This window comes from Protopterus annectens, chromosome 13.part0 (genome assembly GCF_019279795.1).
Source record: "Protopterus annectens isolate FY-2018-M chromosome 13.part0, PAN1.0, whole genome shotgun sequence".
Lineage (NCBI taxonomy): Eukaryota > Metazoa > Chordata > Ceratodontiformes > Protopteridae > Protopterus > Protopterus annectens.
Window position 1 is genome coordinate 1,195,883,529 of NC_056747.1, and position 20,025 is coordinate 1,195,903,553.

Below are 20,025 nucleotides of genomic sequence, written 5' to 3' on the forward strand. Positions count from 1 at the left end.
TAGGAGGGGGTAGTTTATAATACAATGGGAATTGTGTGAAGTGGCAAGGTATGCTAGGCTGAGTAGACATAGGGGAGAGCAGGGAAGTGTGAATTAGGATTCTATCAGGAAGTTGATTGGTATATGAAATGATATAGGGTAGGGGTATGTGTAGTGGGAGAAGTTTGGAGAGATGGGTGTGGGTGTGGACAGTGTTGAATGGTAGATGAGTAAAGATGAGGTAGACAATGGGTATGGTATAAATTTGAAGAGGGAGTGGGTGGGAATGGGGGTAGGGTAGGGGAAGTGGTGTGAGCCGAGCATAGCGAGGGTGAATGGACTGGGTTGAGCCACACCACAGACCAGCCAATGAGAACAAGAAAAAAACAATCAGATTGCAAGCAAGTAAGCCAGGTCAGTATGTTCAGGTGGTGTAGGGTCTACACACATAAAGTTAGCTTTAATTATGTAAAACACGGTTTCTCACAGGTAGCTGAGAAAAAATAGGGATCTGCAAAACTATAGTTTAGAAATACTATGCCCATGACTTGATTAGGTTTAGTTTGGCTAATTCTGTAGCTATTAAATAGTTAGCACTCAAAATGGGAGACGGAGTGGGGAAGGGAAAAGTACATCCTGTAGTGTGCATGCCTCTTCTAAGTTAAAGCAAAGAAAGCTGTTGCTGTGTAATTGCTTCCATACACATAAACCTACACTGTTTGCAGGTCCTGATACTTGTCCTTTAATTACGGTTGTGCAGGGTTCCATTTACGGAGCAGTGCTCTCTTCAGCAAGCAGATTAACAGTTGACTTCAGGGCTGATAGAAGGTCACTTTGAAAAAAAGCATGACTAGGGTGGAGGACTGTAAAAAGAGAGAGGGAAAAATTCTTGTGATTTAGAGGGGAGTAGAACAGGTGGCACAAATCCCTGGTTCCAGCAAGTTAAATTTTATGGTCGCTTTGTGGATGACCATTTCCTGCTTTGGGATGGAGATGAAGCTCAGTTCTCATTATTTTTGCAGTATTTAAATGAAACAACATCTTTTTTGAAGTTTACAAGTCAATACTCACATGAGTTTGTAATTTTTTTGGACATTAGCATCTCACTTAATAGAGAAGGTGTGATGAAGACCTCACTTTACAGAAAACCTACCTGGAGAAATCATTATCTCCATAAGAATAGCATGCATCCCAGGCATGTTACAAGCAATATAATGAAGAATGAGCTTTCTAGAATTACTAGGAGATGTACACAAGAAGCAACTATCCAGCAAGACATGGCTGATTTAAAAGGATGCTTGCAGACACAAGGTTATTCTAAAAAAGATATTGACCCCACTGTGAACAAGTTCCAAAGAAGTCGATTGCAGAATTCTGAGACAGCTTTGGTTGAGATGAAACAAGGAATACCTTCCATGCGATTAATGATTACTTATAGTACTGATAAAAAGCAGGTTAAAGATATTATTAATAAATACTGGCCAATTTTGACACAAGATCCGAAGCTTCGGGCTATAGTAGGTGATAAACCACATTTTAGTTATAAGAATAAGAAGAACATCAAGCGACTTTTGTGTATGAAAGATGGATTTCCAAAGCCAACAATAGTGGGACATAAAGGTACTTTCCAATGCAGAAATTGTTCCGCTTGTGAATATATTGACAGCAATAATGTCTTTAGACATCCAGGCATGGATAAAGAATTTATCTTTAACTGTAAAGCTACTTGTACCTTCCAAAATGTTGTCTACCCAGCCACCTGTAAAAACTGCACATCGTTCTATGTTGGCAAGACCAACCAAATGTTTAAAAAGAGACTGCTATGACATTTAAGTGATATACGTAGAGAGGATACTCACAATGCTTTAGCAATACATGTTTCTAAATTCCCAACCCATAGTTTCTTGTTCAAAGTCATTGAGAGAGTATTTGAAGGAAACAGAAGAGGTGATATTTGTAACAAAACTGAACTATGTGAAACTAAATGGATAGTGAATTTAAGAGCAGATTGCCCTCCGGGGCTGAATGTTGTCATTCCCTTAAAACCAACTTTGAAGGCCAGGAGACCTACTATTGGTTAAGTAAGGAGATGTGTCATCTGATTTTCTATTTTGAATGGTTATGACCATTTATGTAAAAAGAGGTGCTGTCCGTGTCTTCAATTTTCATTGGTTACAGGTTTTATATAAAAATGAGTAATGGAGTCCCTAATTTTTATGATCTGAAGAAGGTTTTACCGAAAGCGCTTATCGAGTGACAGTTTGGGATGTTCTATTTGAACTTATTTTCTTGTGTTTCTATGTTAAAGACTTTTTGTACCTGAATTTGAAGGAATAGCTTTAGCTGTATAATGGTGAAAGTTCCTCTATCTACACAAAGCGTTTTGAGGACACCACTGAGTAGTTTACCAGCACCGAAGGGTTTGTGTGATACGGATGTTTCAGATTTATGGGCCTCATACCTAACTTTTGAAAAAGACTATACAACGACAGAAGGCCTGTTGTAACCTTTGGTTATGCTAGCTCTCAGAGTGTCATTGAACTATTCATGGTTTTATGTTTTAATATTAAAATTCTGTTAAGATTTTAGTCTTCTTGAAATCATTTCTTCAACTGGAGTTTTGAATAAGTGAATTCCAACAATTTCCTTCAGCTGTGGAGTAGCAGCTTGGTTTTCTTATCACTTATGCAAATTTGGTTCTTGGGTGGTGGGAGTTGGAAATTTTGCCTAGTGTGGATTTATAGGACAAGGTCGTCTTTTATAAAAGGTCCATAGATGACCTGTTTTTTATTGTTAAAAAGGAAGGTTTTATGTAGATGGTTTTGTTGATGTTTTAAGTGAACTGATTTTTTAACATTCACCTTAAGTGGTTTTGATCGTGAAGTTTCATTCCTGGATATGATTATTAGGTGGGAAGCTACTATGAATGAGGTTTATAGTAGTATTTACTGAAAAAACACTTTTTGTAACAACTATGTACATTATAAAAGTAACCACCCCTCCTTTACTAAAAAGAACATTCCTCGTGGCCAGTTCATCTGGGCTTCACGGATGACCGTGGATGACACCACCGTTTTTGAGGAGGTTCAGTTTATTAAAAGGTTATTTTTGGATAGGGGTTATCCTAGAGATTTACTGGACAGAGCTGCCAGCAAGATTATCTCTAGAAGGGAGAATGATTTTCCTCCCATTTTGGTAAAAGGTTTCACAAAAAGAACGTATACAGATGGTGTAGGTCCAAGCAAACCTAGGTTTTGTTTGGACATGAGTTTTGACAACAACCAGATTCGTAAAATTATTAATTGGAAAATCATTTTTAGGTAATGGTGACATGGTAAATGTACTGGGTGAGGTGCCTTGTTTTGTGTACAAGAAAAATTGTAACATCAAGGATATGCTGGAGAGGGGACATGCTTCCCGTTGTTTCAGAGTAAACAACAGAGGTATGCATAAGTGTATGGGATGTAAAGTATGTAGGTACATCACACTGGTTCTTATATTGTTTTGCAACACCTTGATTTCAACATCACTGTTCCAGGCAGATTAGAGTGTGGTAGTGAAGGTATTGTTTATTTGGCTATGTACTTGGTGACTTTAATATAAACTGGAAGTGCTGTACATCTGAACAGCCTTCCACTCATATTAACCTATACGGTTTTACTCAAACCATTACATCCCCCACTAGAACCAATAAACGTAATAACAATGAAAGCACCCTAGATTGGATTCTCACAAATAGTCATCACCAAACTTACAAAGTAGGTACCCTCCCTGAAGATATAAGCGACCACTCACTCACCTTCTTAATCAGGTATAAGAGTGACATTCCAAACCCAACCATTTATAAGACAATAAGGACTAACAAAAATTTTAACCCAGACAGCTTTCAAAAAGAACTTATAACTTGTGACTGGTCACCCCTAAAACACCTACCATTAGAAGATGCAGTTAAATACTTTAATTTGAAATTCTTAGCCACTCTAGATTGCCATGCCCCTACACGTACAATTAGAACTAGGACTAAACCAGCCCCATGGCTCTCCAAAACTACCAAACAAAAAATCCACCAAAGAAACAAACTCTGGGTCAGCTGGCATACAATTAAAAGCCCTACAGAACAATTAAAGTTCAGACAGCTAAGAAATTAAACAAAAAAAGCCATATTGTCAGATAAAAGAACTTTTTACTGACAGCTCCAACAAACCCACCAAAATAAACCTCAAAAATTCTGGTCAGGCATCAACAAACTCTTACACATGGGTCATTCAGTCACACCCACTCCCTCAGGCTCTGATCATAACAATCCCAACCAAATAGCCAATTCTTTTAACACTTTTTTTCACAGAGACCATTCAATCTCTTGCTAATCAGCTATCCCCTGACACCATATCTTCTTCCTCTGATATCTCAGCCCCCACTATTTCAATTTCAACCTGTTCCTACATCTCTTGTCTGTACCCTTATTCAGAAACTTAAACCCACCACCCTCTCTGCAGACCTACTACCTGCAGAATACCTGCAAAAAGCTGCAAAAGCTATAGCCTACCAAATATCCATCCTCATTAATAGAACTATTACTGAAGGTACCATCCCATCAATCTGGAAAATTTCACATATTATCCCCCTGCATAAAGGTGGTAATTCCAAAGATTTATCTAACTACAGACCTATAGCCATATTATCCCCATTGGCAAAAATCATGGAGAAATGCATTCATAAGCAACTATTAAGCTACCTACTAGAAAACAACTTACTAGCCACCTGCCAACACGGCTTTAGACCATTTCATAACACCACCTCTGTCCTCTTATCTTTTACCGACTGCATTAATAAAAATCGCAATAATGACACTCTATCCTCAGTCCTCTTTATTGATCTGTCAAAAGCCTTTGACATGGTTAATCACCAGCTCCTCATAAACATACTTAAAAACCTGTCACTGGATGCACTTGCTATACAGTGGTTCCAATCCTACTTAAATAACAGGCAACAGGCTGTACTATGGGAGAATAACTTGTCTTCCCACCTCCCAGTTGCCCTTGGTGTCCCTCAAGGCTCCATATTGGGTCCTCTCCTCTTCTCTATTTTTACAAATGACCTACATTCTGTAATACCTCAAGCTACCTGTATCCAATATGCAGATGATTCCACGCTAATATGTTCAGCCACTTCTCCATCAGAACTTCAGTCCCTAACCCAAAACATGTTTAGCACAGTAGAGAATTGGCTTCTACACTGATGTCTCATCTTGAATAAAAAAAAAACAAAAATGCTACTATTCACTCCCACCCGCAGGGCCACCCCACTGAACTTTACTATTACATCTAGCAATGGTACTATCATGTCTCCTGATCCTACCACAAAACTACTTGAGGTACTAATTGATAATAACCTTACCTTTGAGCCTCATATTAACAACACTATAAAAACAGTAAACAAAAAATTAGATTCCCTCTACAGGATCAAACCCTTTCTGACTCCACCAGCCAGAACCACTATTGCCCGTACCCACTTAATCTCAACCCTACTATATGCCTCACCTATCTATACTAAACTATGTAAAAGCAATTTGAACAAGCTGGCTATCTCCTACAATAATATTGCCAGATTTGTAACTGGGTCAACCTATAGAACCCATCATTGTAACATTAATCAACTAGGATGGTTAGAGTTGTCAAATCTAATACTATTGAACCAACTAATAGTTGCCCATAAGATCCTGTATCAACCAACGAATACTCACTAACCTTATCAGCCCCTACAATAACCTCAAGACCCTACACTCATCACATAAACTACTGGTACAAATAGGTAAAACCAACAATTTGGCTGGAGACTCGTTGTTCCCTAATACAGTGGGTAAAACCTGGAACACCTTCCCCAATCAACTAAGCTCCCTAGCCTCAGTTACCCTATTTAAAAGCAAACTGAAACCATACCTTAAATCACATTGGTTATGCCCCTGTGTTAACCCTGACTAACTACTTCACTTGTCCCTAGACACTAATCTTCATACCTGTATAAGCTAGTTATTTTCTATTAACAATAATGTGTGTGTGACTTTACAGTTTAATAGTGTCATTTTACATATTCTTGTATGAATATCCATAGCTGTTAGGTACTAGGATTTTTTTCTTATTAATAAGTTAAAATGCAATGAAATGTAATGATTGTCAAAACTTTGTAATGTACCTGTGTTTTGTAAATACTACTCTGATTTGTGGAGCTTTTCCCCCCAGGCCTCCACTGAAAATGGACATATATCCAGTTGGACCAGTCCTATCAACAAATATAAAATAAAATAAATAAATGTGTAGTGGATGTCCAGCGTTCTATGTGGGAATGTCCACCAGAAGTTTGAGGACAAGTATTCTTGAACATTTGTATGCTATAAGAACAAAAAATGTCAACAATGCCTTGGGCAAACATTCCACTACATGCATTAACTGGAAAAAGTTCACCTTCTCGGTTCTTGAGTCAGTGAACAAGGACATCAGGGGAGGTGATTATAGGAACAAAGTAGAACAGAAAGAAGCAGTACAGCAACTGAGACTGGCTTCTTACATACATCCTGGGCTGAATGACACAGTCAGTATAAAATGTTTTTTAAAAAAAACAGAAAAGTTAATATTAAAAAATAAAGTTTTTACTTAGATGTATTTTTTACTGCAAACAGTAGTCTATGGGACTAAGTTAATTGCTGGTTCACTTCAATTGAATAATTGTTTTATAAGTTGAACAGCTTGTTATACAATTAATTGTTCACTTGCTGATAGTATTTTAAGTGTGTTTCTGTAGTAGTGAATTGTATTTCTGATGAAGTTGCCTTTGACGAATAGTGAATTAAATCATTTTACGCTAAAAGATCTGGTTTTCTCCTGATTTTTGGTGTTTTTGATCTACATTTTTCTTTGGTATACACTGCTGCTGTTCCTACTGCCTTTTGTTTTTTTTTAAGGACAAAAAAATGACAGTTTATTAAAATGGTAATGAGCACAGAGATGCTACTGAAGTCTATCAAGCCTTTCTGCAAGTAAAAACAGAAGTTACCAGCTAAACATCTTAATCACTAAGTAGAGTATAACTGAATTTGTAGCGTTATAGAAACATGCAGTAAATAAGCGATAAGTATTATGTACATCAGGTCTAATGAAAACAAGCTCGGCAATGTACTCTAGATGTTGTGACTATATACAAATAGGAATCGCTACCAGCACAATGTAAGAGATAACAGTTCGTAATAAGCTGTGAAGCTAGTATATCATTGGGTAGCAATTATACAGAGTCGCCTGAACAAATAACAGCAGAGAAGACTATAACAGGTTACAAGACACCTACTCAGGAATTCTCAACAGACTGGAACTTTTATACTGTTTTCCATGCATAAATACATTAGATAATATTAACTGAAAGACTTACAAAGTTGTGCACACTGCTGCACAGATGCTACTTTGCCTCTTATTTGATGTTGCACATAAACTAGCTCAGTATTAGTTGTGCTTTTTATGACAAATTAAAAGTGTGTGTTTATACCGCTCAACCTCTTACACCAAGAAATCTGGACAAAGCCATAAATAAAAGTGGGACAAGCACCCAAAAAGGAGTAATTTTTTTAATATTGCTCTTAAAAACTTGTGTTAGAATAACAGGATTTGCATTTCCATGAATTTGTTGAAGGGTATGAAGTCTGAAACTCAAATGTCTGTCATTATTTTCTAACTTCAGTCTTTAATGATTTACCCCTAATTTGCCAGAAAACCATAATTTTAAGAAAAATGGACCAAAAAATATGAGGCAAGAATCTGGACATTCTGTGAAAAGCTGTATATTTGAGAGGTTTGTGTTGTATACTTGCTTAGTTATCCTATCATGTTGTCTTGTATAGTTATTAAGTTATGCTACCTTGTTTTTGCATTTAGTTACTGTAATGTGCTCTTTTGTGGGGAATGAGTTTTCAGTAAATGACTTTTAGTTCTGTTTGCCTATAGAACTTTCCCTTCTTTCTGTTCAGTGCAGACATAAATGTTCAATTAACTAAATAATTAAATTGTTAAACTGGTAGATAGACTTGTACAAAGACCCTTTTATGCCATGACCCAAGCCAAAGACAGAAATATATAAAGTCATCACTTACAAAAGATATTCAAATCTAATCATTTGAAACCAGAGTATAATATAAGAAAGGCTCCCCATTAAAATATCAGCACTTGAGATACCGAGAGCTGATAAGCCGAAAAAAAAAAAGAGAGAGAAAACTCAGGAGAAAAGTGAATCTCGAAAATCGCTCTTCTCCTTAAAACTTTTTTTTGCAGGGGGAGCAAGCCCCCCCCCACATACATCCCCCCACCAAGAACATATATATATATATATATATATATATATATATATATATCTATACCCAATCCAAGATAGCCATATATCAGAGAAAAGGGAATATTCCATGAAATGGCATCTCGACTTAGTATATGTAAGTCTGACTTAGTATATGTAAGTCTGTTCTTTTGGCCATTCAGTCTCCACTTTTTGGGACTCACACTAGTGGGTCCCGACATTTCAAATGGTTAGCCATAAGAAAACATATACTACTGAGTGAAATGGACACTACATTAATAAAGCTATTTAAAAGCAACATTGTTAAGAAGACAATTAGTTTAAAAAGTTACACAGTCATAAGGCCATCCAGTAGATACTTTTATGTTTATGGTGGCCAAAATGAGAGGTCAGCAGGAGAGCATACTTTAGCCAGTATGTCTAAAACATTTTATCACAGACAGAAATGAGTTAATACTTTTTGTTTAACTTGGAAACTTAATAGATTCTCTTTATTTCTAAGTACTGCTGACAGTGGATTCCAACAGGCTGGAGCAATCTTGGAAAATATTTTTTTTTCAACTACTATGAAACTAGATTGAGGTCACCTTACCTCCTGTTATCTGAGTTAATGGCTAATGTTTTTAATAGATATTCTGCCAGAAAGGGACAGTATTCCATACTGAGAAACTTAAATAGTAGGGATACTAGTAGCAGAGTGACTATTTCATTTAGAAGACATGGGTCTTCAAAGTAAAACAAAACTATCTCCATTGCCTGCCAGAATGCTAAATCTGCAGATTTTATTAACATTTTGTAAGAGTGCAGTGTTACAGGAAGAGTTAGTAGTAACTACCAGGAGAGGTACTCAAACTTGGGAATCAAAAACTTAAAATCCAGGGTAAGTCAGAAATGTTACAGTAAATATTAAGTTGATTAAGGGACCTTTTAATGTGGCATTTAAGAACAGGGAACAAACCAGTCAGACTACAAGGTATTTTTGCTGTAAAACTAGATCAGTAGGATTGTTTAGAGAGTCAAAAATAAGGAAAGGGCTAGATTTTTTAATGTAGCTGCGATTTTACCACATTTCAAGGCAAGCAAGTCATCTGCATGCATTCTAATATGATCCTAGGTACGTTTCTGATAAGGTTATTTAGAATATGGAAAAAACACCAGGAATGAACCTTGAGGGACACCAGGCTGAACATATGAAGAATACTAAAAAAGCAAGCACAGGGACTATGAGACCCAGCCATATGCACCTTAAAGTTAAAGCTTAACATTTACTGACACCGTTTATGACTACCTAATAGTAAAAGGAACTATGTGTGTGAAAGAAGAACCTGAGATAACCTGAAACAGTCAGATAAGTAATTCTGGAACTATTTGGCAGCACTATCCCTTAAGCCTAAATTATCAGTTTGTTTCAAATGCCTGAGTCTAAGACACAAAAATGGCCCCAATAAACAAACCCTTATCTGTATTGTTGTAGATTACATGTGTATAAATACGAATAAGTGCTAAATTCTTCACAAGAAAGCATGTAGAACCCTGGCTCAACAATCCATGGTTGCTAATATAACCAAGAACATGAACATAAAATGTTTTCAAAAGAACTGGAGTGACTGTATGGTGGGGTGCAGTGGTGCATAATTCATATGTAAGCGCATGGACAGCGGTGATTACACTCTGGAAAAAGACAAACTAGTTAAGTGCTTATAGCATGAACCCAATCTTAACAAATATTAAGCACCTCCTGCTTCACTGTATCATGCATGCTAAGCAGTTAAATCTGCCAGAACTGACCTGCAAACAAAAGGGCAGAATAAAAAGCAAATTTGTTTCTGCCTACTGTTTGTGCTAGTAGTAATGTGTGTCTTTGCAGAACTAATGGCACATCAAATACTCGATTAAAGGAACTAAACTTTCATCAGCAGATAAATAAGACATGTTGGCATGATAGATTCATATCCCAGCATATCCGTCGAAGAAAACTTCCACTACGTGTCAAGCAGAGTAGCACAATTGCCACCTTCAAGGTAAAGTTACATAATTGGATTGGCAGCCTCAAATTCTCCCCCGTTGTTTTGCCTCCTCGAGGTTAGAGGGAAATTCTAAATAGGGTTTTTTGGTTAGGCTTGAAATGGTCCACGGAATGATTGCCTAGTACTTACCTATGAATCTATGAATTATTTCTAACATAAAAGAATCTCTTTCACTATCTTTTTGAGAGCGCTCACTAAGTGCTTTATGGCTTGGAAAACCAGCAAAACACTTGCCGATCCCCCCCCCCCCTGTAACTAGCAGTACATGGAGCAGATAAAGCTCTATGGACTACAACGAATTATGATGAAGTCTCTGATCGTAGCCCTTTATTATCTGTTCTCAACATGCATGCCAAGATTCACCTCTTCAGCTTTGCTCTCGAGGGGAATTTCTTGGCATCCATCTAAAAACACATAATATGCAGGTTAAGATCAGCAATCCATTACCCGATCATAATCCTGTATGTTACAGATGAGAGGTGATTTAATTGAAAGAAAAAAAACATCTGCATGTTTAAAGTGATAGAGAACTATACCAGTTGAAAAGCAAAGCTTAAAAATAAAGAACAGGGGACTAATTATGACAGGAGCTGCATTTTTTAAGAAGGTTTACCTAGATTTGAGGTTGTTTCTTTTTTCTGAAGAACTATTTTCTTTCACCCAATGAAAATATGAAAATGGTCCTTGGAGGAATGTCTTAAAATAAACTAACTATACAAAAACCTGTTAGAGATGGCACAGTGGTGCAGCAGGTTGCATTCCTGCCTCACAGCACTTGGTTCTCCAGTTCACTTTTTACCTGAGGTACCTTTTGTGTAATGTCTGTACATCTCTATTTTAAGTTTCCTCCCATACCCTACAGACATGCTTTTGGTGAAATGGTGTTCTAAACTGCCTGTAGGTATGTGTGCTGTGTTAGAGGGAGTGAATGTCTACATCCTGAGATGGGCTGGCATCCCAGTTAGGATTAGTTCCACTGTCTTGTACCCAGTAACTGCTGGTATAGACACCAGCTCCTCCAGTGACTACTGGTATAGGCTCTAGCCTATATTTTTATATATATATATATATCTATACCCAATCCAAGATAGCCATATATCAGAGAAAAGGGAATATTCCATGAAATGGCATCTCGACTTAGTATATGTAAGTCTGACTTAGTATATGTAAGTCTGTTCTTTTGGCCATTCAGTCTCCACTTTTTGGGACTCACACTAGTGGGTCCCGACATTTCAAATGGTTAGCCATAAGAAAACATATACTACTGAGTGAAATGGACACTACATTAATAAAGCTATTTAAAAGCAACATTGTTAAGAAGACAATTAGTTTAAAAAGTTACACAGTCATAAGGCCATCCAGTAGATACTTTTATGTTTATGGTGGCCAAAATGAGAGGTCAGCAGGAGAGCATACTTTAGCCAGTATGTCTAAAACATTTTATCACAGACAGAAATGAGTTAATACTTTTTGTTTAACTTGGAAACTTAATAGATTCTCTTTATTTCTAAGTACTGCTGACAGTGGATTCCAACAGGCTGGAGCAATCTTGGAAAATATTTTTTTTTCAACTACTATGAAACTAGATTGAGGTCACCTTACCTCCTGTTATCTGAGTTAATGGCTAATGTTTTTAATAGATATTCTGCCAGAAAGGGACAGTATTCCATACTGAGAAACTTAAATAGTAGGGATACTAGTAGCAGAGTGACTATTTCATTTAGAAGACATGGGTCTTCAAAGTAAAACAAAACTATCTCCATTGCCTGCCAGAATGCTAAATCTGCAGATTTTATTAACATTTTGTAAGAGTGCAGTGTTACAGGAAGAGTTAGTAGTAACTACCAGGAGAGGTACTCAAACTTGGGAATCAAAAACTTAAAATCCAGGGTAAGTCAGAAATGTTACAGTAAATATTAAGTTGATTAAGGGACCTTTTAATGTGGCATTTAAGAACAGGGAACAAACCAGTCAGACTACAAGGTATTTTTGCTGTAAAACTAGATCAGTAGGATTGTTTAGAGAGTCAAAAATAAGGAAAGGGCTAGATTTTTTAATGCAGCTGCGATTTTACCACATTTCAAGGCAAGCAAGTCATCTGCATGCATTCTAATATGATCCTAGGTACGTTTCTGATAAGGTTATTTAGAATATGGAAAAACACCAGGAATGAACCTTGAGGGACACCAGGCTGAACATATGAAGAATACTAAAAAGCAAGCACAGGGACTATGAGACCCAGCCATATGCACCTTAAAGTTAAAGCTTAACATTTACTGACACCGTTTATGACTACCTAATAGTAAAAGGAACTATGTGTGTGAAAGAAGAACCTGAGATAACCTGAAACAGTCAGATAAGTAATTCTGGAACTATTTGGCAGCACTATCCCTTAAGCCTAAATTATCAGTTTGTTTCAAATGCCTGAGTCTAAGACACAAAATGGCCCCAATAAACAAACCCTTATCTGTATTGTTGTAGATTACATGTGTATAAATACGAATAAGTGCTAAATTCTTCACAAGAAAGCATGTAGAACCCTGGCTCAACAATCCATGGTTGCTAATATAACCAAGAACATGAACATAAAATGTTTTCAAAAGAACTGGAGTGACTGTATGGTGGGGTGCAGTGGTGCATAATTCATATGTAAGTGCATGGACAGCGGTGATTACACTCTGGAAAAGACAAACTAGTTAAGTGCTTATAGCATGAACCCAATCTTAACAAATATTAAGCACCTCCTGCTTCACTGTATCATGCATGCTAAGCAGTTAAATCTGCCAGAACTGACCTGCAAACAAAAGGGCAGAATAAAAAGCAAATTTGTTTCTGCCTACTGTTTGTGCTAGTAGTAATGTGTGTCTTTGCAGAACTAATGGCACATCAAATACTCGATTAAAGGAACTAAACTTTCATCAGCAGATAAATAAGACATGTTGGCATGATAGATTCATATCCCAGCATATCCGTCGAAGAAAACTTCCACTACGTGTCAAGCAGAGTAGCACAATTGCCACCTTCAAGGTAAAGTTACATAATTGGATTGGCAGCCTCAAATTCTCCCCCGTTGTTTTGCCTCCTTGAGGTTAGAGGGAAATTCTAAATAGGGTTTTTTGGTTAGGCTTGAAATGGTCCACGGAATGATAGTACTTACCTATGAATCTATGAATTATTTCTAACATAAAAGAATCTCTTTCACTATCTTTTTGAGAGCGCTCACTAAGTGCTTTATGGCTTGGAAAACCAGCAAAACACTTGCCGATCCCCCCCCTGTAACTAGCAGTACATGGAGCAGATAAAGCTCTATGGACTACAACGAATTATGATGAAGTCTCTGATCGTAGCCCTTTATTATCTGTTCTCAACATGCATGCCAAGATTCACCTCTTCAGCTTTGCTCTCGAGGGGAATTTCTTGGCATCCATCTAAAAACACATAATATGCAGGTTAAGATCAGCAATCCATTACCCGATCATAATCCTGTATGTTACAGATGAGAGGTGATTTAATTGAAAGAAAAAAAACATCTGCATGTTTAAAGTGATAGAGAACTATACCAGTTGAATAGCAAAGCTTAAAAATAAAGAACAGGGGACTAATTATGACAGGAGCTGCATTTTTTAAGAAGGTTTACCTAGATTTGAGGTTGTTTCTTTTTTCTGAAGAACTATTTTCTTTCACCCAATGAAAATATGAAAATGGTCCTTGGAGGAATGTCTTAAAATAAACTAACTATACAAAAACCTGTTAGAGATGGCACAGTGGTGCAGCAGGTTGCATTCCTGCCTCACAGCACTTGGTTCTCCAGTTCACTTTTTACCTGAGGTACCTTCTGTGTAATGTCTGTACATCTCTATTTTAAGTTTCCTCCCATACCCTACAGACATGCTTTTGGTGAAATGGTGTTCTAAACTGCCTGTAGGTATGTGTGCTGTGTTAGAGGGAGTGAATGTCTACATCCTGAGATGGGCTGGCATCCCAGTTAGGATTAGTTCCACTGTCTTGTACCCAGTAACTGCTGGTATAGACACCAGCTCCTCCAGTGACTACTGGTATAGGCTCTAGCTCCACCAGTGACTACTGGTATAGGTTCTAGTTCCCCAGTACCTACTTGTATAAACACTAGTTCCCACAATGACTACTGGTATAGGCTCTAACTCCCCACCCCTAGTAACTACTGGCATAGGTTCTAGTTACCCCAGCAACTACTGGTATTGGCTTCAGCTCCCCCAGTGACTAATGGTATAGGCTCCAGCTCCCACAGTGACTAATGGTATAAGCCCCAGCTCCCCCAGTGAGTGACTACTGGTATAGACTCTAGCTCCTCCCAATGACTATTGGTATAGGTTCTAGCTCTCCACCCTCAGTAATTGCTGGTATAGGCTCTAGCTCCATCAGTGACTGCTAGTATATAGTCTAGCTCCCCCATGACTACCAGTAGAGGGTCTAGCTCCCCACCTCCATTAACTACTGGTATTGGCTCCAGCTCCCCCAGTGACAAATGGTATAGGCTTTAGATCTCCAGTGGCTACTAGTAAAGGCTTCAGCTCACCCAGTAACTGCTGGTATAGGCTCTAGCTCCACCAGTGACTGCTAGTACACAGTCTAGCTCCCCCATGACTACCAGTAGAGGGTCTAGCTCCCAACCCCCAGTAACTACTGGTATTGGCTCCAGCTCTCCCAGTGACCAATGGTATAGGCTCCAGATCCCCAGTGACTACTAGTAAAGGCTTCAGCTCACCCGGTAACTGCTGGTATAGGCTCTAGCTCTACCAGTGACTGCTAGTATATAGTCTAGCTCCCCCATGATTACCCATACAGGCTGTAGCTGCCCACCCCCAGTAACTACTGGCATAGGCTGCAGCTCCCCCAATAAATACTAGTATAGGCTGTGGCTCCCCTGTGACGCTGAACCAGATTCAGCGGGTAATCAGAGAATGAATGAATATAACTGTATGGTGACATTTTTGATTTAATATACTGCAAAGATCCAACAAGTCAGTTATCAAATAGGGATGCCAGAGATCAAATAAAAATGGCATTCATCAGGTGCACTGTGTAATTCTTTGGTACTACCCTGTACAAGCACAAAAGCTACTGAGCATGTACACAACACCACAAAAAATCTCCTATATAATCAACTTGCACAAACGGGTCTTGTGGGTTTCTGTTTTTTTTTTTTTTTTTTTTCATTGCTTATTCATAAGATAGTTGCTTCAGTGCTGTACTCTGCAAACCACTAGGGAAGTATTGGTTAGATAAGGAAATGGCGACTTGCAAAATACTTACCGTTGCAACATCACTGTGCTATGTTGTTTCACAGGGGAACAATTTACTTCAGCATTTGCTGTTGGATAACTTACTGTTTCTGTATGTAATACCTATCAAACTTACAAAACTCCTAGCACACCTAGCCGGTAAATAACCTCACCGTGCATCATTCTCTAACATACTCTCCTGCAGCTCTCTTTACCCCCCCCCCACTTTACTATCCTTTAATCTTTATGCCAAACTCCCCGTCCTACCCTGACATGCCTCATTATTTATTCTACAGCACAACCCTTTCTCTCTCCTACCCTGACATCCCTCACTGTTTATTCTATAGTACAACCCCTCCTCTCTTCTACCCTTACATCCCTCACTCTTTATTCTACAGTACAACCCCTCCTCTCTTCTACCCTGACATCCCTCACTCTTTATTCTACAGCACAACCCTTTTTCTCTGCTACCCTGACATCCCTCACTGTTTATTCTACAGCACAACCCTTTCTCTTCTAAGCTTAATGTTAATACAATCTAATTATCTATCACACATGCTAGCCTAATACCTCTGCTCTATACACTAACTATGTAACCTGTTAACATATAACCCCTCAACTACTAGCACAAGTCTGTCCTTTCTGCATTCTGTTTCTTCTACATATTATTCAAGACATCACTAAATACTGGAACTTAGTAATATTTTGGAAGATTACCCTGCCATTGTAAAGGCACATGAGTATCTCATTGAAGCTGTAAGCTATAGCATGTAGGGCCACCCAAGGCAGGCAGGTCATGGTAAACAAATCAGGAAAAGGATGAGCCACTGAAGAAAGTAATGGCAAGCCTCTCCAATTGGACAAAAGCACCAAAGACACAACAAAATGGCACTGGAAGATGAGACCCTCAGGTCAGAAGGTGTCTCACATATTACTGTAGAAGAGCAGAGGACAAGAATGACTAATGCTAGAGTTTGTGATGCGGATGGATTAAGACAGAATGATGTCCATAAGCTCAGGTGCTCATAAATGAAAATACAGTCTCAAAGGTGCAATGAACTATATACCATTGGAACTTGAAATGCAACAACAATGAACCAAGGCAAGTTTGAGGTAGTTAAGGATAGCACAACAGGAATATTTACATCTGGGGAACTGGGGAACTAAAATTGACTAGAATTAGCCATTTTTCATCAGAAAATAATCAGACCTTCTGCTGTGGTCGGGAATCCTGTAGAAGAAATTGAGTAGTCCTTATATGTAATGGGCGCCAAAATCAGTGTTTGTTTTCAACACAATAAATGTTAGAATTATCTCAATTAGACTACAGGGTAAGCCATTCATCACTTTAGTGATAAATGTTAGTGCTCCAACTACATAAGTGGAAGAGGAGGAAGAGGATAAGTTTAGTGAGGATCTGCAGCAACTTTTGGAAGTAACACTAAAAAATGCTAATTCATCATAAGTGATTGGAATGTTATAAGATGGTAGTCAAAGTACAACTGGAATAATACGTACGATTTGCCTTGAAATATGAAATGAAACAGCATACAGACTAGTAGAATTATGCTAAGATAATCCACTGGTCATAATAAACTCTTTCTTTCAACATTTTAAGAGATAGCTTTACTGATGGCTATCATCAAATGGTCAGTACTGAAATCAGACTGGCTACATACTTTGCGATAAGAGACAGAAGAGTTCTGAAGAGTCAGCCAAAACATGACCTGAAACTTACTCTGGTTAAGACCTTCAGCTTTCTACTTCGAAGCTTAGAATTAAACTGAAGAAACAAGAAAATCATCTAGGCCAGTGAGATACAAGCTCAATAGTATTATAAACTTGTAGTGGAGTTGAAGAATAGATTTAATGGATTAGACCTGGTAGATAGGATATCTGAAGCATTATGAACATAATTTTTGGGAGATAGCAATACTGAGCTGATGGATACTAGTGTTTAAGAGATGGTACGGCTCACAAACATGTTACTTTCCGCAGCCCATAAGGGTTGTGTGCACTTCAACACAGTTTGTTTAGGCCCAAAGCACACTTGTGACTGGCACCTGCTGAATGAAAGACAAATCTAAAAATAATACTGACTATAGGAAAAAACTGGAGATGCATTCACTACCCATATTCAGTTACAATTATTGTGATAATGAAGTCAGCACAGTTGAGTGTTGTATATGGCAAGCAATAAAAACAAAATAAATAATGAAAAACAGCTAAAAATTCAAGCCAGTAGTGCACATCTACCTATGAGCATTAGCAATTAATCTGCTCATACTAGAATAACTACTGCCCTCTCCAAGATGGCCTCCACAGCAGGCCAGAACAGGCCAATACCAAGCAAATGCTGAACAGAGAAAAATAAATGAGTACAATATTAAAATGCTTTTGCGAAGTCCTTTTAATCTTCTCAGTGTTTGAACACAGATACAGCTCTGTGCAATGTTACTGGTAATAACAGCAAGGAGCAAGAATGGAAAACAAGAAAAACAATATAAAACAGCTATAAATTCATGCTAGTAGTATTCAGTTATCCAAGAACAGCAGCAGTTAATCCACTTTCACTAGAATAATTACTACTATCTCCAAGAGTCCACCACACCAGGCCAAAACAGGCTGATGACAAACAAAAATTCATTAAAGAAAATTATGAAAATCAGATAAATATCAGTTTAATATTGACAGAACAGCAAAATAGCTTTGTGTGCAGTAATGAAATGACAAAAATGTAACTTTTCTGTGTCTTTGTGAAGGCCAGAAGTGCTTCACAGTTCAGAACAGTTTTGCTGATGGCCTTTGTTGCAGAAGTATTTGCAGTAAAAGATCAGCTAAACCCAGATCCTCAATCTTGCCCACCTTGAAACTTCTGAATTAAAAATCTGACATTTTTGGAATTACTTTTTCTAGCACTAAAACTAGATGACATCACCCCACAGTAAATTTACTTACATTCCCAAGCATTTCTGCTTTTCTGAATTAGAGGTTTGGACTGAAAGATGGAGGGCAGTCCTATTTCTAAAATAAAAAAAGCATTTGTCCTAATTAGTAACTATGACTTTATATAACCAAAAAAATGTTCTGCCAACAAATTCATGGTGTTGGAAGCTCATAAATCAGCAGGAGGTCAATTCCACTGTACGTAAAGATGTATTTTTATACCAAGTGAAGCACTTCCGTCCTTCCAAGTAATAGGACTTCATCCGAAATTAATAAAAATAATACCATCTTCTCTTAAAATATAAAACATCACAGAGTCATGTGATTTAAACCATCCAGCAGAACTAACAAGTTAATTATCCAAATAATCAATCTAATAAATATATAATTATAATTAAAAATACAAAAATTATATATATGTAAAGCTAATGAATATTTGATAAAAATATTAAAAATTGATGCTTTTACTATATTGCCACATTTCAAACTACAACTTTGCTGCCCTTAATTTAAGGACACTACATATTGAAATATTGTCATTTAAACTGGGTGTCACCCCACATTTAACTTCATTGTAGTTCCCTATATTCTATTAGATTTTCCCAAAGGCCATCACTTGGGTTTTCTGGGACTTTTGCAAAACCACAAACTGAAAATTAGTGTGACCTGAATTTAACAGTGAATGCTTGTTCTTAACAACATTTTCTAAGATAATAATAATAATGCTTATAAATGCATCTAGCGAGTGGTATTTCAGAATTCCCAATCTAAAAAACTTCACAACCTTTACAGACAGTAATGTAAACAATGCTTTTAGATGTACAATTACAAATCCTTGCTAAATTAATAATTTCTCCATGTATAATTAACATGTCCCCTGAAAAACTATACCTACATTGATTGCAGTTCCCACATGTTAGTTCCTAAGGGAATATTGAGATGTGATTCATTCTGGATCTTCTTTACAGTCTCCAATTTATTCTTAAAATTCCTACCTCTCTTGAAAACAAACTGTGAATGATCACCTACCACTTTATTTAAAACGTAATCAAATTTTAAAAAATAACCAATCATTCTTAATAATATTCTTGATATTTGAATAATCTGGGTAAAATTTCAACACTGACACCAGGTTGCATGGTCTCTTATCAACATTGCAATCATTAATGTCACTTTTTACAACTTCATCACCTAATAAAATTTTAAATCTAGTGCGTCTCCTATTCACCTCTTCCGTTCTAATATTATGCATCATATGTTGTAGATATGATCGGTCTAAAAACATCTTGGTCAATTTTTCGCACTCAGTTTCAAGAGTGGATTCCTCAGATATGCCCCTTTACAAAACTATGTTTCTCAGAAAAGGTGTGACAACTATTACAGCACAAATATAAGTTGGAAAATGTGCATTCCTTATAAATGTTTGAAGTAAATCCACCACCCATTTTCTTGGTAATAGTTACATCCAAAAAATTAATTTC

General features: G+C 37.3%; 1 protein-coding gene across 2 annotated transcripts in view; it reads right to left on the reverse strand.

The window, feature by feature from the left end:
- LIMD2 (LIM domain containing 2) overlaps positions 1-20,025 on the reverse strand; it is a 474,609-nt gene that overhangs the window by 285,619 nt on the left and 168,965 nt on the right. The window lies entirely within an intron of this gene.